This window comes from Terrapene carolina, unplaced genomic scaffold (genome assembly GCF_002925995.2).
Source record: "Terrapene carolina triunguis isolate 2854851 unplaced genomic scaffold, T_m_triunguis-2.0 Scaffold789, whole genome shotgun sequence".
In the NCBI taxonomy this organism is placed as follows: Eukaryota; Metazoa; Chordata; order Testudines; family Emydidae; genus Terrapene; species Terrapene triunguis.
Genome location: NW_020665140.1, coordinates 2,154,272 through 2,172,793, shown reverse-complemented (window position 1 = coordinate 2,172,793; position 18,522 = coordinate 2,154,272). Strand labels below are relative to the sequence as shown.

The window sequence follows — 18,522 nt, the reverse complement described above, 5'->3', positions numbered from 1 at the left end:
CTCTAGTTGCAATGTTTGTGAATGAACCAGGAGCATATGCCTTTCCTGTTCTTGAGTCTCTGCTGCACTATGGAATGTTTTTCTCTAGGGTTTTGACAAAGTCAAAAGTCTTTGTCAAAGACTGAGTCAGAGACTCTTGGATGCACTGAGAGCTTTGAAGTGGATGGACCCATGAGAGAAGTTGATCATTCATTTTTGTATTTCTCATTTCCTTTGAGTTTTCAGGAGACTCAGACCTGTTAATCAGACGTGTGGCTAAATGGAGTCATAATTTGGTCCTTTAGACCCTAATTATATCATCTGGAAGAAATGTCTTTCTATTTCCTGTCTATCAAGGTTTCCTTCCACACTGCAGTCATGTCTTCCCACATCAATCATGAAATTTCTCTTTCTTCATCCTGCTCCAAGTCTTAGCATCCTGAAGCAGTTTTGCTATACTCTCTCAGTGCAGTCTCACAAATGCTGTGCAGATCTCCTGATACTTAAAATGCCAGAGTATTCAGGACAATTACAGGATTTCTTCCACACAAATCTCTGGCCCATAGAATGTTAAGAGCATTGTTCCTTTTTCTAGCATTAATTAGCACAATTATCCCTTTTGGCTGTCTAGCCATCAGTGAATTATTCTATTTGGGTTCACCTTTTTCTTTTTCTTTTTCTTTCTTTTTGAAAGGCCCTTTGCCAAAATGCTTCTGTCTGGTAGCTGGCACTTTAAATGTGGGTGGGACAATCATCTGTAGCTCTAATTAAGCCATTTTGTAGCTAACTGTTCAAAGCTGTTTTCCCCTCTCCTTTTCCTTTGGCTTTTTCTTTTTCACATCCCTGAATTGGTCATGCATCCTAATAGTCAGAAATGGGGATCTGGGTAAATAAGTAATTGATATTTTTTCCAGTCTACTGCCTCTGAATATTCAGAATCTTATTTGGTTAGTTTAAGTGTATTTCACTAAAGTAATCAGATCTGATACATAATATTACTCAGAGACAACACAGCTAGATTCTTTTCTGATTTATGCATCATCAACAGGATTATTAACTAGTGTAAATTCCAAATGGTGAATTTAGGTGTACAGATGATTACACCTCAGATACATATTCATCAGACTTTTCATTCATCCTAAATGGCCCAGGGCTTCTGATTATAAGGTGCACTAAGCCAAAAGAACACTGCTTGACCTATATCCAAGGACTTGTATGCATTGCAATTGGGGTGGGGAAACCCTAGTCATCTTATTTGCAAAGATGATCTTGGAATTACCATGAAATAAAATAAACATGGATTCCTACACTGCCATTTAAAGAGTCACTAGTCAATATAGAATCACACATTACAACTTAAGTAATTCTTAAAAATGAAATTACAATGTTTGCCATTAAAAAAAAAACTACAGTTATTACACACTGTCTGAGATGCCTTCCCCCCCCCCCCAGTTCTAAATACAGGGAAATACTGGCATGTATCAAATATCACTGTGTTAATTTTGGATAAAGTATGCTATTTAATTAATGTGATTAATCACAGTAGAATCTTATGCACTTAAGTGATCTTTGTTTTACCTAATTTCATTTGTATTTGAAAGACTCTATATAACACATTTAAAAATTGACTCTGCTTTAAGCAGTTAATCTCTTATCTATGTTTGGCCTCCTTAAATTTTTTTTCCTGGAAGTAAGAATATTTGGAATATGTAAAATGGTACCAAATTTCAGCTGATAGTCTTGGCCAATATTTGTGTAAAGGCAATGTAACTCTTTTAGGCTCAATGGATTGTTAATAGCACCTGGGAGGTGGTGCTTAGCAATCTCCTCCTTTGTTGAAAAGCAGAAAGAGGAAATATTCTGTATATTACAAAATATATTACTGTATAAAATGTATAAAGAAAAATAAACTCTTCATTGAGAATGTGAGAGAGCTGTGTGAGCTAAGCAATGGGAAACTATTCTACTCATTTGTATATCTCTGTCCAATTTATAATTCTGACCTGTTCAAGTAAAGTATATGAGTGAAGCCTTGCTTCTTCACCTGTTCCTCTCTTGAGGCCTGATCCAAAGCCCATTGAAGTTAGTGGAAAAAGTCTCATTGACTTCAACAAGCCTTGGTTCATACCCATTACTCCTGACTAAACAACAGCTGCAATGTATGTTGTCCATGCAAACATTCTAAAACAATCAGCCAGATTCTGTGCTAAGCCTCTTATAGCATGTAAGAACAGGCAAGGAAAGTGACCATGGCTCTAAGACACATTTGTTTCCTTCCTGATGCTTGGCTGCTCTGGAGGCTAGCATGGAGTAAGATAGAGGAGCCCTGGGGGCTATTATGAATTATAGCAGCCTTGCAGAATTGCTTCCTTCTCCCTTTCCCTCCTAGTGTTTGTCACAGTCACTTGTATGTTGTTTCAAATGAGGTTGCAAGCTCTTGAGGGCAGGGAAAGGACAATGTGTTTTCCGGTGCTTCTGTAGCATCTGGCACAATGGGGTCCCAATCTTGACTGTGGCCTCTAGGTGCTACTGGAATAGTCACAATAAATATTAATAAAGAGCCAAGTGTTGTTGATTGTTACAATATTTGGAATATAATTTTACTTTTTTTTCTATGGAGGCTTTTCAGATTGCCCCGGTAGGGAAGAATTTAGTCTCTTTCTTCTCTTGTATTAGAGAGTATTGTATTTTATTATTCCACAAAGCAGTCTGAACTTTTCTTTTCAGTGGATTTCAGTTGAAAACAAAAGGTTCATATTTCATACTGGATGTTTTAAAATTGGTACTTATCACTCTAATCCAGTGAGGGGGAAATTAAATTAAATTGAGATCAGAAAAGGCTCAGTTTGTGAGTGCCTGAATGGAGTAGAGTAATACATACATAAAAATACTGTGAGTGAGAAAGAGAGAGAGAAGGGCAGGGGGAGACTTCACCCACAAAAGTACTTTCCTTCTCCCCGAAAATCAGTTGTTAATTTTAGTACCTACATATTTCAGAATCACATAATCCTGGGACCCTCTGATCTGCCTTTGGAGTGAAGGGGGGGGGCAGTTGTACTGAGGTCCAGAACTCAGCCCTCTCCCCACCCAATCTAACATCTATGTAAATAAAGTGAAATGGGAGGGGAGGGCCTCAGTGAGCAATATGTACAAGGGCCCCAAATTTCTCTCAGTGGGCCTGGTTCTGCCACTTTAAAACTTAAAAAGGCACACTGTCCTAGGTTACACCATAGCACGGTGAAATCCCATTGTCCTTCCTGTGAGAATAGCTAATCTCACAGGAATGAAGGCATTGATTCAGTTTCAGCTGAAATTCTTTAACTGAAGCAGCTTGTTGGTCCTTAATTAGAAGCACTTGTCTGCTTCAGTTCCTTACTCCGAATATAATTTTTTCCTTTCTCTAGGAGAACACACACATGCTGACCATTCACTATGTATTCAAATCATCATAACTTTGTGTCCTAGAAAGAACTAGTATCCAAACAGCTGTTTAAAAAGTGAGTTACGCTTTTCTGAAAGATAACATGACCCCACAGAAATCCACATGCTAAGTATTTGTATACATAAAGTTATTTTTTCTTACAAATCTTCTCAATAAGGACAAAAAGTCTCTTGCAAAAGAGACATCAAATGAAATTTCATCTTCCTCATGTTGTAGCACTTTTCTGTAATTTGCTTCACTTCAAGAAGTTTCCTGATGGATTCTATTCATTTTCTCAATAGACTAAGTACTACTGATTCCAAATAACTTGTTTAATTATTTTAAAGCTATCTCTTTAATGATTCCAAGCTGTGCCCCTTTCTCAGCATTTGCCTTGAAGGCCTGGTAAGGGGCATGAAGGGGAAAAGGCCAACTTTCTGTTATTGGCTGAAGAGTCTTTGGTCCTGTAGTCTGCCTCACAATGCATGCTTTTTAAATGGATGGAATCTTTTTGGAAGACATGTTGTGAAAAATGGAGTAAGAAAATCATGAAAATACTATTCAACTGCACTGAAAAATTAAATACAGAATAAATATTAACCTGTGGCAGAAATTAGCTTCCTTATCTTTTGAAACAGAACATTTTAACGATGAAGTAAGTTTTTTTCCAACTTTTTGGTGTACCTGTGTCAGTTTACACTAGGTCCTAGACTCTTGTCAGCCAGTGTTAAATTTTAAGTGTCTATCTCTGTTCTTGGGGGAGATTTAGGGGAATGATAAATCGGGTCAGGAACATGAGTGTTTTATATGCAACTTACAATAAATAGTGATTGAATTTAGCTCAAGTTCTTATAGCCAGTGACCTCTTTAGCTTCTTCCACTGTGGCCAGACACACCCTCTCTGTACGTTATGTCCTGCTGATATTGGTCTGAAATGTGGCTGCGAGAACCCAACAACAGTCTACTAAAATAAAACGATCAGTAAAGCACAATGTACATTGTGCTGCCCTTTCTGTGCATAGAAACATGGCTTCTTCTCTGAGTCGTTTGGCTTTTGGGGAGTAGAGGGAGTGAAGGAGTGTTCCTTAAGCATCCACCTGATCCATTTGTGAAATCCAGGGTGACATGTATGCATCTTGACCTAAATACTTACGTGAGGTACCTGACAACAAGAATCTTACAAAATCAAAAATGCAGGTTCCTGACAGATTTCCCTACATAGAGTGTGATGGGGACAGTAGTGGGGGACTACACAAAAAAATAAAAAGTGTATAAATTCTTGAGAAGATACCTATTTTGAAAGCCCTTATCTAGAATACCTGGTATCAGGGGAAAGAAAGATTACACAATGAAGCCCTGCTCTTGTCTATCTTGATTTTTGCAGTATATACATAATTGTTCACATAATTTTATGCTAATATAGTATGGATAAATTCTGCCTGAGGAATCCATTTTGATCGTATTGACTTTGAAAGAGATGAAATAGTGTGTCTGAACCCTCGCTTCATATAAAACCTTTTATTTCAACACTCTTTAAAATCACCAACCTGTATCAAAACGAACAATCTGTAGCTTTTTCATTCCCTTCCAATGCTCTGCTGCCACGTTCTGTATTTTTTTTAAGGTGGAAAACAAGTTTCAACTATATTTGTTTGAAGATAAATAGCTAAACTCTTGTTGTTTAAAGAAACATACAATAGATTGAGTGTTCACAGTGGATTTATTTGTACTCATTACAGATGACTTCAGAGCTAACTCATAGTCTGCTTAGTCCCACCACTTATGTGTTGTGATATCATTTCTTAAATCTTGAAACCTCCTCCCCCCCATAACAGTGTGTCCATTGTATATGTTCTCTTCTAATGTATACATGCATCGTGCCAGTTGCTGAATTCTGCACTGCTGAGGGGAGCAAGGAAGGTGCAGGAAGACCCCAGGAACAGTGGAAACGGGGGAGGGGCATTGTAATTTTTGCTGCAAGTTCGCTCCTACTCATGAGCCTGTGGAGCCACATTGTGCATGAGTAACATGTCGCTCTCCAGGCATCATGCATCCTAAGTAGCTCAGTTTAAATTCCTACAGAGAAGTCTATGGAAATTCCACGGCTCATGTAAACAATAACTTCAGCTCCATATCTTCTGCCTTCTTTTCTGGGAGGAGTGAGGGGGAGGGGAGTGGTATGGTGTGCAAGAACACATGCATGCAGGGAGATCCATGGCTGCTTGGTGAGCTGTGCTGATAGGAGGGAGCAGGGAGGCTGGGAAACAGTGTGGAGTGGCTGCTTACAGACCTTCACTGCAAATACCTGTAAAATTGGGAGCAGGCTCTGCGTAACTTGAAGTTTGCACCTTCTGACTCTTCTGAGTAGCTGCTGCCCACTCCTGGCTGAGGTCAGAATGCAGCAGTAACTGCGCTGGATCTCTCATGGGATTTTTGGGAGTCCTGTTGTTCCTCTACCCCATGGTATTGCAAATTTTCCATTAAAAGGTATGTTTGCCCCAGGGCATGCATATTATACTGATTGGAGTTGAGGTCTTTACTGTGCACTGGAGGTTACTATTCAGCCCAAAGAGCAGTAGTTTCCTCTACAAACTGAAAACTCTAATCTACCATATATTGTTTTTATTATACTCTTACAAAGTATTGTTTTGTCCTAAAGGTGTTGCACCTTCATTTACCTTCTTCTTAACTTGTAAATCATAGGGTCATAGCCCTAAATGAATTGGATCCTCTCTGTTGAGATGATTGTGTGAGTGGTCTTTGGTATAATCACGGGGACTCAGCCGAGTGTTCTCAAGAAGGTATGGAATTCATTTCATGCCTTGGTTCACCAGAGCCTGCAGTTGACAGTGTTTAGATCATGCTGCAAGATACACATGGCTTTTCAAGCTTAGTATTGGGGGAGACTACGTGACACTGGGAGAGAGTTTGTGAGAAGCTGCAAAGGAAATTTTAATGGAGCTTTTCCAGCATAGAAGGCTTTGTTGGTGCTGCTGAAGGTTCCTTTTTAAGGTGTGTGTTGCAAATTTGTTTTAAAGCCAGCCAACACACTTAGGATGTAAAATATTCACAGAGTGACTAAATGTAAATACAACTGTAAAAGCTGTTGCAGTTTAATAATAATAAACCTAGATGTTTCAGCTAAATTTTCATAAGGAGCTAGGGATGTTGGTGCCCAACTTGAAGCATCTAAAAATCTTGGGTTGCTTTTTTTTTTGTCCCCTCCCTCCCCCCCGAAAGTGTTGAACACCTACTCTGAAAATCAGGCCCTTTAGTTAGGTTCAACACCCCAACATCAAGGCACTCAAAACTTCTAGTAACTTTTGAAAATGTAGGTTATTAGTTATTCTTATGATTGTTAACAGAGGCTGGAAGCTATTTTTCAGCCTCGAATACAGGCCTACCAGACTGCTACAATCACAAAATGAGGTCACTTTCTAGCAAGATACACTTGCCATCAGTGGGTGACTCTATTAATTAAAAAAAAAACTTTTCAAACTAATTTCAGCAGTTTATTCTTTACACTTAATGAAAAGAAGGGTTTTTCCCTATCATTTAATTTTCAGATAGCAGTCATGAGCCAAATGGGTGGTGTTTTTCTTTAAATTATATAAAGCAGGGTATGGAAACCAGTCATGGGGCACTGTGGATTAGCTGTATTGCCTATAAACCAGTTGCAACACTTCAGAAGTTCTGTATAAAGATGATGATGGTGTCAGATATTTTATAACCATAGATGTTAGTTAGATTTTTTATCTTTTGCTCTCCCAGCCCCCAACTCTGACAAAGTTAATTTCTTCTTCTGAACAGTGTAATAGAACAGCTGCTGGGTGCCCAACTGATAAACTCAGACTTCAAAACATGCAGTTTTAAAACCAAGGACATGCTGTTTGAATCAAGTGATTATCAGAAAGCCACTTCTTTCCATGTCCTTTGTGGTAGCGCTGGCTGTTTCAATACTATGAAGGAGATGATAAATATTTGGTTGATGTTTGGGGCGGAAATGAGGGAGAACCAATCCCCAGGCTTTGAATGTGTGTTGATATGTGTAGCACTACTTCAGATAAGATAAGCAGTGGGCATTGTGAAAGGGTTTAGAGAGGCTAAATGAGTGATGTCAGCCTCTAAGGCAATACTGTAGTGGTTCAGGAAATAGTTATATGAATCAAAAGAAGTAAAAGCTTTGGTTTTACTGCCCTTATGACCTCTCTTTCTGCCATGTTCTACTTCCCTTTTCTCTGTACCCTCATTCTCTCATCAAGATGCTTCTTCTCAGAATACAAGCATGCTTTGGTTTCTCCATCCAAAATCCCTCCTCCTGTCATCCTGCCCTCCCACTGAAATTACCACTCCATCTCCCTCCTGTCATTTATAAACTCATTGACTGATCCATCCTTCTCCAACTTTGTCCTTGATACTCTTCAAACTGTTTTTCACTCACTTTCTCTCCAGTCCTCTGACACTGCTCTTGCTGAGGTCTCCAGTAGCCTTTTTACAGACTTCTAATCCATTCTCAGGACACTTCTCCATTCTCATCTTCCTTGATCTCTCTGCAGCTTTTGATACTGTTGACTTTCCCCCTCATTCTTAAAATATTATTCTCTGACTTTCTTGAGTCCCTCTTTTCCTTGTTTCCTTCCTACTTCGGTGACTATTGTTCAGTATTCTGTTTAGTGAATCCTCCTCCCCTCTTTCACTTTCTTTGTGGCACCTGCAGGGCTCCCTCCTACTATCTCTCTGCTGTATTTCTTTAGGTGATCTCATTGCTCACATGCCTTTATGTTGATGCCTCTCAGATCTGTCTCTCCTCTCCTGGTCCGACTCCCTCCATTCACACCTGCAGCTCATCCTGCTTCTGATATCCTTTGCAGAAACGTACATTTAGCAGGGCCAAAACTGACCTCTTTGTCCTGTTCTCCCTATCCCTTCTCTCTGTTACTGTTGACAATGTTATCATCCATTAAGGCCTGTAAACCTGGGTATTCTCTTCAAGTTTGTCCTCACTTTAGTCCATGCATCCAAAGCCATATCCAGATCTTGCTGCTTTTCTCTGTAACATTTTCGAGATGTTGCCTTTTTCTTTTTCTTGTGCAGAAATTTCTTCTCCGTTTTGACCTTCCTCACATCCACGTTACCAATTTCAGGTGCGTTCTCAAAATGCTGCTACTAAAATATTTCTGGCCTGTGACTCTGGCTATGTCGTCCCCTTTTTAGTCTTGCCATTGACTCAACTTCACTAATGATGCTAGTCTAAATTGCTTATTTGTTCATTTTTCCCACTGCACATTTTCTTTCACGACTCCACACACAAGGGGCAACTAGTCCACAAATGCATCTGTAAAGCCACTTCTCTATCCTTCTTCAGATCCTTTCTCAAGACCTATTTCTGTCAGGAAGCCTGTGGTAAACTGCCAACTGATAATGGCTAGGCTGGTAGCCAGCAGGAACTATTGATATTAATATCTCCTGTTTTATTTACATTGCATTTCTTTTTAAATTGGATTTAGTGAGCCTCTGCAACTACATTGTTACCTTTGGCTACCTGCTGCAACTCCCTCCATTTCGTTACACTTCCATGTCACATCCAATCTTAATGTAAACTGTATGCTCTTTGTTGCACTAACTGCCTTGTGCTTTGTACGTTCTTGGGGGCACTAACTACCTCATACAATGTACTATGTGTTTGGGGCCATGATCTGATTAGGGCCTCTTGGCTCTACCCTAATGCCAACAGTAGTTCTAGTAATAATCAGTGCTTAATTTGTGCCAGGGTTTGCCAGGGCTAAGCCTCGGCACCTCTCAACTTGGCAGTTCATAGCCCCATCACCTCTGGGCTTGCTGTGTCAGTTATGAAAGTAAAAAAAAAAAAAACTGCGTGAGCCCTGGCACCTCTTTCATTACAAATTAAGCACTGGTAATGTTCTGTCATAATTCTCTTGTGAGGCTATTGTCTTAAAGCAACCTCTGTTTTATTGGTGATTAGTTGGAGAGGAAGTTGTATGTATTCCTCTAGACAGATTTTGAACCAAATTGTATTTGAAGAAGCATGCACATAATGACCAAACAGCTGTTTGGGACCAACGACCAGTGCTGCTATACATTTCTGATCCAGCTCCCTGTCAGGTCTGTGAGGTTCTGCCATCATGGGAGCCAGAGAAGGCTTTGATTTGTAAACCTTGTGAATTATCAGTGCTATAGAGATTAATTTAATGGCATATATGCTGGTTTACTCTGGACCTGTGGGGGCTGAGGCATGAAGGTAACACTCATCCATTCAGAGAATACCGGATGAGTTGCAATGCATGCATTCTGCCAAGTTCTCTTGGAAGATGAGATGATAAGCATAAATTGCAAAATGTAAATCTTTTCCACCCATAATTGATAGAGTATTGCTAAATATTTTGCCATCCATGTGCTTCATTTTATCAAATACTAGTCCTCAAGTGTCACATTTGAAATATTGTAATGACTATTTACAGTAGAAGTGGGCATTCACCCACGAAAGCGTATGCTCCAATACATCTGTTAGTCTTAAAGGTGCCACAGGACTCTCTGTTGCTTTTCACAGATCCAGACTAACACGGCTACCCCTCTGATATGTGAAATGTTTGTAACTCTGAACAAAACGTTATGGTTGTTCTTTCAAAAGTTTACAACTGAACATTGACGTAATACTTTGAAACTTTATTATGCAGAAGAAAAATGCTGCTTTCCCTTTACTTTTTTAGTAGTTTATGTTTAACACAGTACTGTACTGTATTTGCTTTTTCCCCCCCTCTCTCCTGCTGCCTGATTGTGTACTTCCGGTTCCAAATGAGGTGTGTGCTTGACTGGTCAATTCGTAACTCTGGTTTTCGTAACTCTGAAGTTCTACTGTAGCTAGCCATGCATAGTCCTTAGATTCTCCTGCAGGTGACGTTATAGTTTTACATGTCTACAAGAAGACAGTACAGGATGGGGGTGGGAGGGTGTCAAACAATTTTCATATGGTGGGCCTGATGACATACCTTGCGATTTGTAGTGTTCCAGTGTGGACTCCCCCTTATTCCCCTGTGTGGACCCTGCTGGCATATATTAAGTGTTCCTTAGAGCACAATGATGTAGTCTTGTTTCAAACTTGTTGAGGCTACATCAATGCAGGCTAGCAGGGGAGCTAGAGCCCAACACACCTGTAGTGTAGACTCCGGAGATGTGCAGACAAGCCCAAAGATTCATGGGAATCCAGATGAAACTGTTCTGTAGGCCGCATCTGGTCAGTGGGCCATACGCTTGACACCCTGGTACAGAGTCTTTTTTTAATGGTAGTAATATAATTAAACTACTTTCAGCACATTGCCAATCACTTTTAAATTTTTCTTTGTTCGTAGGGTGGAGTTCATTTCTTTTGTTCCTGGGAGCTGAATAGGAGAAAGGGACATTTCAGGTTAACTTGATAAAGGTAAGACAACATCTATTGGTAAAGATAAAATAATATTCATTATTGTGAGTTTATAGTAAGTTTGTCAATGGAGGTGTGTGATGTGAGGTTTTTTAACTTTGTGCTTTAGCAGTAAGTTAAAGTGAAGTATGTGATAACATAATTTGTTTAATGAATGGAATGTGTACTTCTACCACAGGTATCAGTAAAACCCCTGGAGATAAGAAAGGAGGTGTAGATCAACATGACAAAGTGGATATCAATTTGTTATATGATTAGTAACTTCTAGCATTTTCTGTACTCCATTGAATTTTAAATATTGGTTTGTTCAGCTGTGGTTCTCTTCATCAAACATTTGCACAGACTGTAAGAGCTCGTCAGTTAGAATTCCATATCCTGTAAGACACTTCTTAAAAAAAACGCACAGAAACATGTACCAGTCCTTTGTCTTTTGGTGCATTAATGGATGATAGCATGTTACTTTTATACAAGTTCTCTAAGGACTATGTTGTGACTCTGACTGCATACCTGCCCACGGTTATTAAGGGAGAGTAACCCCCTCTCCCACATCCCTTTTATTTGCTACCTTGGGACTGCACAGGAGCAAACTGTTACTGTGCATTTAGTAGCCTCCCCCAGACCCTGGGAGCAGGTTGGTGGAGAGGGGCACAGAATGGGCAGAACCTTGGCTGTCAGTTGAGCCAGTGCAGGGCTATTGTAATTTGCTGCTGGCCTACAACAGCAGCAAACTCCTACCTCTTTCCTCCCTGGGATGAATGGGAGTTGTGCCTCTGAAGGGTGTGTCTTAGCCACAATGCCTCCCAGGGCTACTCCTGGAGTAGTACAGCCTACATAGCATTCCTGCATAGGGCTGTGCCAAAAGGCACAATGTAGCCCTAAAATATTACAATTCGTGACTGTACCTCACAATGACCACACTGATAACAGAAGACTTTGATTTAAAAATTCTTGTAACCCCATTGTCTTTCCTTATTTCCCCTGGCCTTGTTTGAAGACTGCTTGTAGCACACAGCTGAACATCCATATTAGACTTGCATTAGCATCCCCTTGGTTGTACTGCACTATGAATACTCTCTTTTTATATTAACATTTAAATTAGCTGGTAAGATAGGGAAGCTTAGTCATACTTTTAAAAAGTTCTCTCGTATACTACATAAAACAACATGAAACACACTATTGCAAAGCAATGCAGAACTTAAAGTCATAAAGTGTGTGTGTGTGTGCGCGCGCCTTTAAAGTCTTAGGCCTGTCTACACACACAAATTATACCACTTTAAATATACCAGTGTATTTAAAGCTGTACAGTACTCCTAGGGTATGTCTACACTACGAAATTAGGTCGAATTTATAGAAGCCGGTTTTATGGAAATCGGTTGTATACAGCCGATTGTGTGTGTCCCCACATAAAATGCTCTAAGTGCATTAGTTCGGCAGACCGCGTCCACAGTACTGAGGCTAGCGTCGACTTCCGGCGCATTGCACTATGGGTAGCTATCCCACAGTTCCCGCAGTCTCCGCCGCCCATTGGAATTCTGGGTTGAGATCCCAATGCCCGGATGATGCAAAACAGTGCCGCGGGGGGTTCTGGGTACATGTCTCAGGCCCCTCCCCCTCCGTCACAGCAATGGCAGACAATAGATTCGCGCCTTTTTACCTGGGTTACCTGTGCAGACAACATACCACGGCAAACATGGAGTCCGCTCAGCTCAGCTCACCGTCACCATATGTCATCTAGGTGCCGGCAGACGTGGAACTGCATTGCTACACAGCAGCAGCAGCTAACTGCCTTTTGGCGGTAGACGGTGCAGCATGACTGGTAGCCTTCATTGGCGATCTGGGTGCCGGCAGCCGTGGGGCTGGCAGCCGTGTGGCTGCATTGCACCAGCCCCTTGCCTTTTGGTAGAAGATGTTATATTACGATTGGTATCCGTCGTCATCGTACTGCAGTGGCTGTCGATCATGGGCACCTGGGCAGACAATGTTGGTTATCAGTCGTAGTATGCCATTTTCTGCCATGCGCCCTGTTGGCTCATCGCACGTTAGCTGAGTCGTAGTATGCTATTTTCTGCCAAGTGCCCAGTATTTTCTGCTAAGCACCCAGAAGAGGCGAGCGCGATCTGGGTGCTGGCAGACATGGGGCTGGCAGACGTGGGGCTAGATTGCTACACAGCAGCAACCCCTTGCCTTTTGGGCAGTAGATAGTATATTACGACTGGTATCCATCGTTGTCATACTGCAGTGGGTATCAGATCGTGCAATAGACCTGAAGGCTAACTGCCAAGCGCCCAGTATTTGCTGCCAAGCTCCCAGAAAATGCCGAGGGCTATCAGTCATGCTGCACCGTCGTCTTAAGATGTAAAAAATAGATTTATTCTGTATTCATTTGCTTCCCCCCTCCCTCCTGCTAAACCCAGGCTTTTGAGTTCAATCTTGGGGGGGGGGGGCATTCTGTGTGACAGTTGTTTGTGTTTCTCCCTGATGCAAAGCCACCTTTCTTGATTTTAATCTCCTGTACCTGTACGCCATGTCATCACTCGCCCCTCCCACCCTCCCCTGGTCCGTCAGATACTACTTTCGCGCCTTTTTTCAGACCAGACGCCATAGCTAGCACTGGGATCATGGAGCCCGCTCAGATCACCGCGGCAATTATGAGCACTATGAACACCACGCGCATTGTCCTGGAGTATATGCAGAGCCAGGACATGCCAAAGCAAAACCAGGACCAGGCGAGGAGGAGGCGATTGCAGCGCGGCGACGAGAGTGATGAGGAAATGGACATGGACCTAGACCTCTCACAAGGCACAGGCCCCAGCAATGTGGAAATCATGGTGTTAATGAGGCAGGTTCATGCCGTGGAACGCCGATTCTGGACCCGGGAAACCTGCACAGACTAGTGGGACCGCATCGTGCTGCAGGTGTGGGACGATTCCCAGTGGCTGCGAAACTTTCGCATGCGTAAGGGCACTTTCATGGAACTTTGTGACTTGCTTTCCCCTGCCCTGAAGCGCCAGAATACCAGGATGAGAGCAGCCCTCACAGTTGAGAAGCGAGTGGCGATAGCCCTGTGGAAGCTTGCAACGCCAGACAGCTACCGGTCAGTCGGGAATCAATTTGGAGTGGGCAAATCTACTGTGGGGGCTGCTGTGATCCAAGTTGCCAGGGCAATGAGAGACCTGGTGATATCAAGGGTAGTGACTCTGGGAAACGTGCAGGCCATAGTGGATGGCTTTGCTGCAATGGGATTCCCAAACTGTGGTGGGGCCATAGACGGAACCCATATCCCTATCTTGGCACCGGAGCACCAAGCCACCGAGTACATAAACCGCAAGGGGTACTTTTCAATGCTGCTACAAGCCCTGGTGGATCACAAGGGACGTTTCACCGACATCAACGTGGGCTGGCCGGGAAGGGTACATGATGCTCGCATCTTCAGGCACTCTGTTCTGTTTCGAAAGCTGGAGGAAGGGACTTTCTTCCCGGACCAGAAAATAACCGTTGGGGATGTTGAAATGCCTATCGTGATCCTTGGGGACCCAGCCTACCCCTTAATGCCATGGCTCATGAAGCCGTACACAGGCAGCCTGGACAGGAGTCAGGACCTGTTCAACTACAGGCTGAGCAAGTGCCGAATGGTGGTGGAATGTGCATTTGGGCGTTTAAAAGCGCGCTGGAGCAGCTTACTGACTCGCTCAGACCGTAGCGAAAAGAATATCCCCATTGTTATTGCTGCTTGCTGTGCGCTCCACAGTATCTGTGAGAGTAAGGGGGAGACATTTATGGCAGGGTGGGAGGTTGAGGCAAATCGCCTGGCCGCTGATTACGCGCAGCCAGACACCAGGGCGGTTAGAGGAGCACAGCAGGGCGCGGTGCGCATCAGAGAAGCTTTGAAAACGAGTTTTGTGACTGGCCAGGCTACGGAGTGAAACTTCTGTTTGTTTCTCCTTGATGAACCCTCCGCCCCTGCACCCCCCCACCCGGTTAATTCTACTTCCCTTTAAACCAACCACCCCACCTCCCCTAGTACCCTCCCCCCTTCGAGCACCGCTTGCAGAGGCAATAAAGTCATTGTTACTTCACATTCATGCATTCTTTATTAATTCATCACACAACTAGGGGGATAATTGCAAAGGTAGCCCGGGATGGGTGGGGGAGGAGGGAAGGAAAAGGACACACTGCAGTTTAAAACTTTAAAACTTTAACACTTATTGCTCGGGAAATTATCTGGGCTGGAGTGACTGGGTGGCCGGAGGCCCCCCCACCGTGTTCTTGGGCGTCTGGGTAAGGAGGCAATGGGACTTGGGGAGGAGGGCTGTTGGTTACACAGGAGCTGTAGCGGCGGTCTGTGCTCCTGCTGCCTTTCCTGCAGCTCAACCATACACTGGAGCATATCAGTTTGATGCTCCAGCAGCCGGAGCATGGACTCTTGCCTTCTGTGTGCAAGCTGACGCCACCTCTCATCTTCAGCCTGCAACTTGATCTGTTCCTCCCGCGCTTCAGCACGCAACCTCTCCTCCTCAGCCCGCGATTCAGCCCGCCACCTCTCCTCTCGTTCATATTGGGCTTTTCGATAATCAGTCATTGACTGCCTCCACGCATTCTGCTGTGCTCTGTCAGCGTGGGAGGCAGTCTGTAGTTCTGTAAACATTTCATCACGCATCCTTCGCTTCCGTTTTCGAATATTCACTAGCCTCTGTGAAGGAGAACGATTTGCAGCTGGTGGATGAGAAGGGAGAGGTGGTTAAAAAAGATACATTTTAGAGAACAATGGGTACACTCTTTCATGTTACATTTTGCTGTTCACACTACACAGCAGATGTGCTTTCGTTACAAGGTCGCATTTTTCCTCTTATATTGAGGGCCTGCCGGTTTGGTGTGAGAGATCACTCACGCAGTGCCAGGCCACAGATTTCAGCTTGCAGGCAGCCATGGTAAGACACAGTCTTTTGGCTTTTTTAACCTTCTTAACATGTGGGGATGGTTTCAAAGAGTACTGCTCTCATTAACCATACCAAGCACCCGTTGGGTTGGCCATTTAAAATGGGTTTGCAATGTAAAAGGAGGGGCTGCGGTTTCAGGGTTAACGTGCAGCACAAACCCAACTAATAACCCTCCCCCACACACCCAATTCTCTGGGATAATCACTTCACCCCTCCCCCCACCGTGTGGCTAACAGCGGGGAATCTTTCTGTTCAGCAGAGCAGGAAGGGGCACCTCTGAATGTCCCCTTAATAAAATTGCCCCATTTCAACCAGGTAACCGTGAATGATATCACTCTCCTGAGGATAACAAAGAGCGATAAGGAATGGATGTTGTCTGCATGCCAGCAAACACCGGGACCATACTCTGCCATGCTTTGTTATGCAGTGATTCCAGACTACGTGCTACTGGCCTGGCGTGGTAAAGTGTCCTACCATGGCGGACGGGATAAGGCAGCCCTCCCCAGAAACCTTTTGCAAAGGCTTTGGGAGTACATGAAGGAGAGCTTTCTGGAGATGTCCCTGGAGGATTTCCGCTCCATCCCCATACACGTTAACAGACTTTTCCAGTAGCTGTACTGGCCGCGATTGCCAGGGCAAATTAATCATTAATCATTAAACACGCTTGCTTTTAAACCATGTGTAATATTTACAAAGGTACACTCACCAGAGGTCCCCTGTGTGCCCACAGGGTCTTGGGTGAGTTCGGGGGTTACTGGTTCCAGGTCCAGGGTGATAAACATATCCTGGCTGTTGGGGAAACCGGTTTCTCCGCTTCCTTGCTGCTGTGAGCTATTTACATTATCTTCATCCTCATCTTCCTCGTCCCCAAAACCCGCTTCCCTGTGTGTTTCTCCAGTGAGGGACTCATAGCACACGGTTGGGGTAGTGGTGGCTGCACCCCCTAGAATGGCATGCAGCTCCGCGTAGAAGCGGCATGTTTGCAGCTCAGCCCCGGACCTTCCGTTTGCCTCTCTGGCTTTGTGGTAGGCTTGCCTTGCCTTAGCTCCTTAATTTTCACGCGGCACTGCTGTGCGTCCCTGTTATGGCCTCTGTCCTTCATGGCCCTGGAGACCTTTTCTAATATTTTGCCATTTCGTTTACTGCTTCGGAGTTCAGACAGCACTGATTCATCTCCCCATATGGCGAGCAGATCCCGAACCTCCCGTTCTGTCCATGCTGAAGCTCTTTTGCGATCCTGGGACTCCATCACGGTTACCTGTGCTGATGAGCTCTGCGGGGTCACCTGTGGTCTCCACGCTCAGCAAACAGGAAATGAAATTCAAACGTTCGCGGGGCTTTTCCTGTCGACCTGGCCAGTGCATCTGAGTAGAGAGTGCTGTCCAGAGCGGTCACAATGAAGCACTGTGGGATAGCTCCCGGAGGCCAATAACATCGAATTCCATCCACACTAACCCAATTCCGACCCCCTAAGGCCGATTTTATCGCTAATCCCCTCGTCGGAGGTGGAGTAAAGAAACCGGTTTAAAGGGCCCTTTAAGTCGAAAGAAAGGGCTTCGTCGTGTGAACGTGTCCAGGCTTAATTCGATTTAATGCGGCTAAAGTCGACCTAAACTCGTAGTGTAGACCAGGCCCTAGTGTGAATGGAGTTGTATTTGTCTAAAGTGCCTGGTAAATCTTATTCCTGTAGAAAAGGGGATTAAGCTATAATGGTATAAGGTAGCTGCACACCAGTATAATTGCATCAACAATTTACTTAGCCCCAAATGCTCAGAGTTAAATTGCTATCTAGTAAATGTCAATTAAGTATAGTGAATTGAGGGGGAGGAGGGAAATCCTGCTATAGCAATAACATGGTTTTTCAGTCTTTAGCATTGTAACCTACTGACTGTAAGGTCATACATTCAAATGTTAGTTTAGTGCAGGGGAGAGAGTTGTTGTGTTACCTTGATGAAAAGATACCAGTAGTAATCTGTAAATTAACTAATATTGCCCAAATCTAGTCTCATTCTGGCGGAATACATGTTACTCTACATGGGAATTTTGCCTGAGTCAAGATTTAATTGAGCTCATAGCGTGTACTTGCTAGAGTATATGATGTGATTGTTTACTGCAGCGAAGTACTCATTTACACCAATATACTAAAATTACACATCTAAAATTCTGGTACCTAATATACTAACTGTACTGGGTACCTAGTGTACTAAATTATTTGTATGTGTCTAATGTGTGTCATACCTGTGCAGGACTGAATTACACCTTTTAATGCACAGGCCTCCATCGGGGGCATTGCGGATCTGATCTGTTCCAGATGTACAGTGGAAGTAACACGTCAGAGGGTGCAGCTTACTCTCCCTTGTGCACCCAATTTGCTCTGTTGGGTGTAAAGCAGTGCTCCTACTTTCTTCTTTTCCCTTTTGGAGTGTCATGCACTCCACGGGATGCACAGGGAGAGCAGTTCTTATGCCTTAGGGATAGCATTTACACTAAGCATATCTTGGGTACTTCTTTGTCTTTTTTTTAAAGAGGTTAAATGGAGAAAAATTGAAACCATAAATACACTTTAAATAGTTAAACTTGGTTTTACGTCCACCATTTCTGTCAGCAAATTAAGAACATCTTTAGAGGAAACAATTTAATGGATATTTTTAAAAGGAGCAAGACACTTATGGGGAAGTTAGATAATCCTTCAAATAGACGAATAAAGAATAATAGTGCCATAATAACTAAATTGCATTCCAGTACTA

The 18,522-nt window shown here is 43.2% G+C and overlaps 1 protein-coding gene across 2 annotated transcripts in view; it reads left to right on the top strand.

The window, feature by feature from the left end:
• Nucleotides 1-18,522, top strand: part of BMPR1B (bone morphogenetic protein receptor type 1B) — a 388,242-nt gene that overhangs the window by 67,315 nt on the left and 302,405 nt on the right. For both annotated transcript variants that reach the window (XM_026660518.1, XM_026660517.1), the window contains exon 2: nt 10,768-10,838. The gene's annotated coding sequence lies outside the window, so the exon portion shown is untranslated. The remainder of the gene's footprint in view (nt 1-10,767; nt 10,839-18,522) is intronic.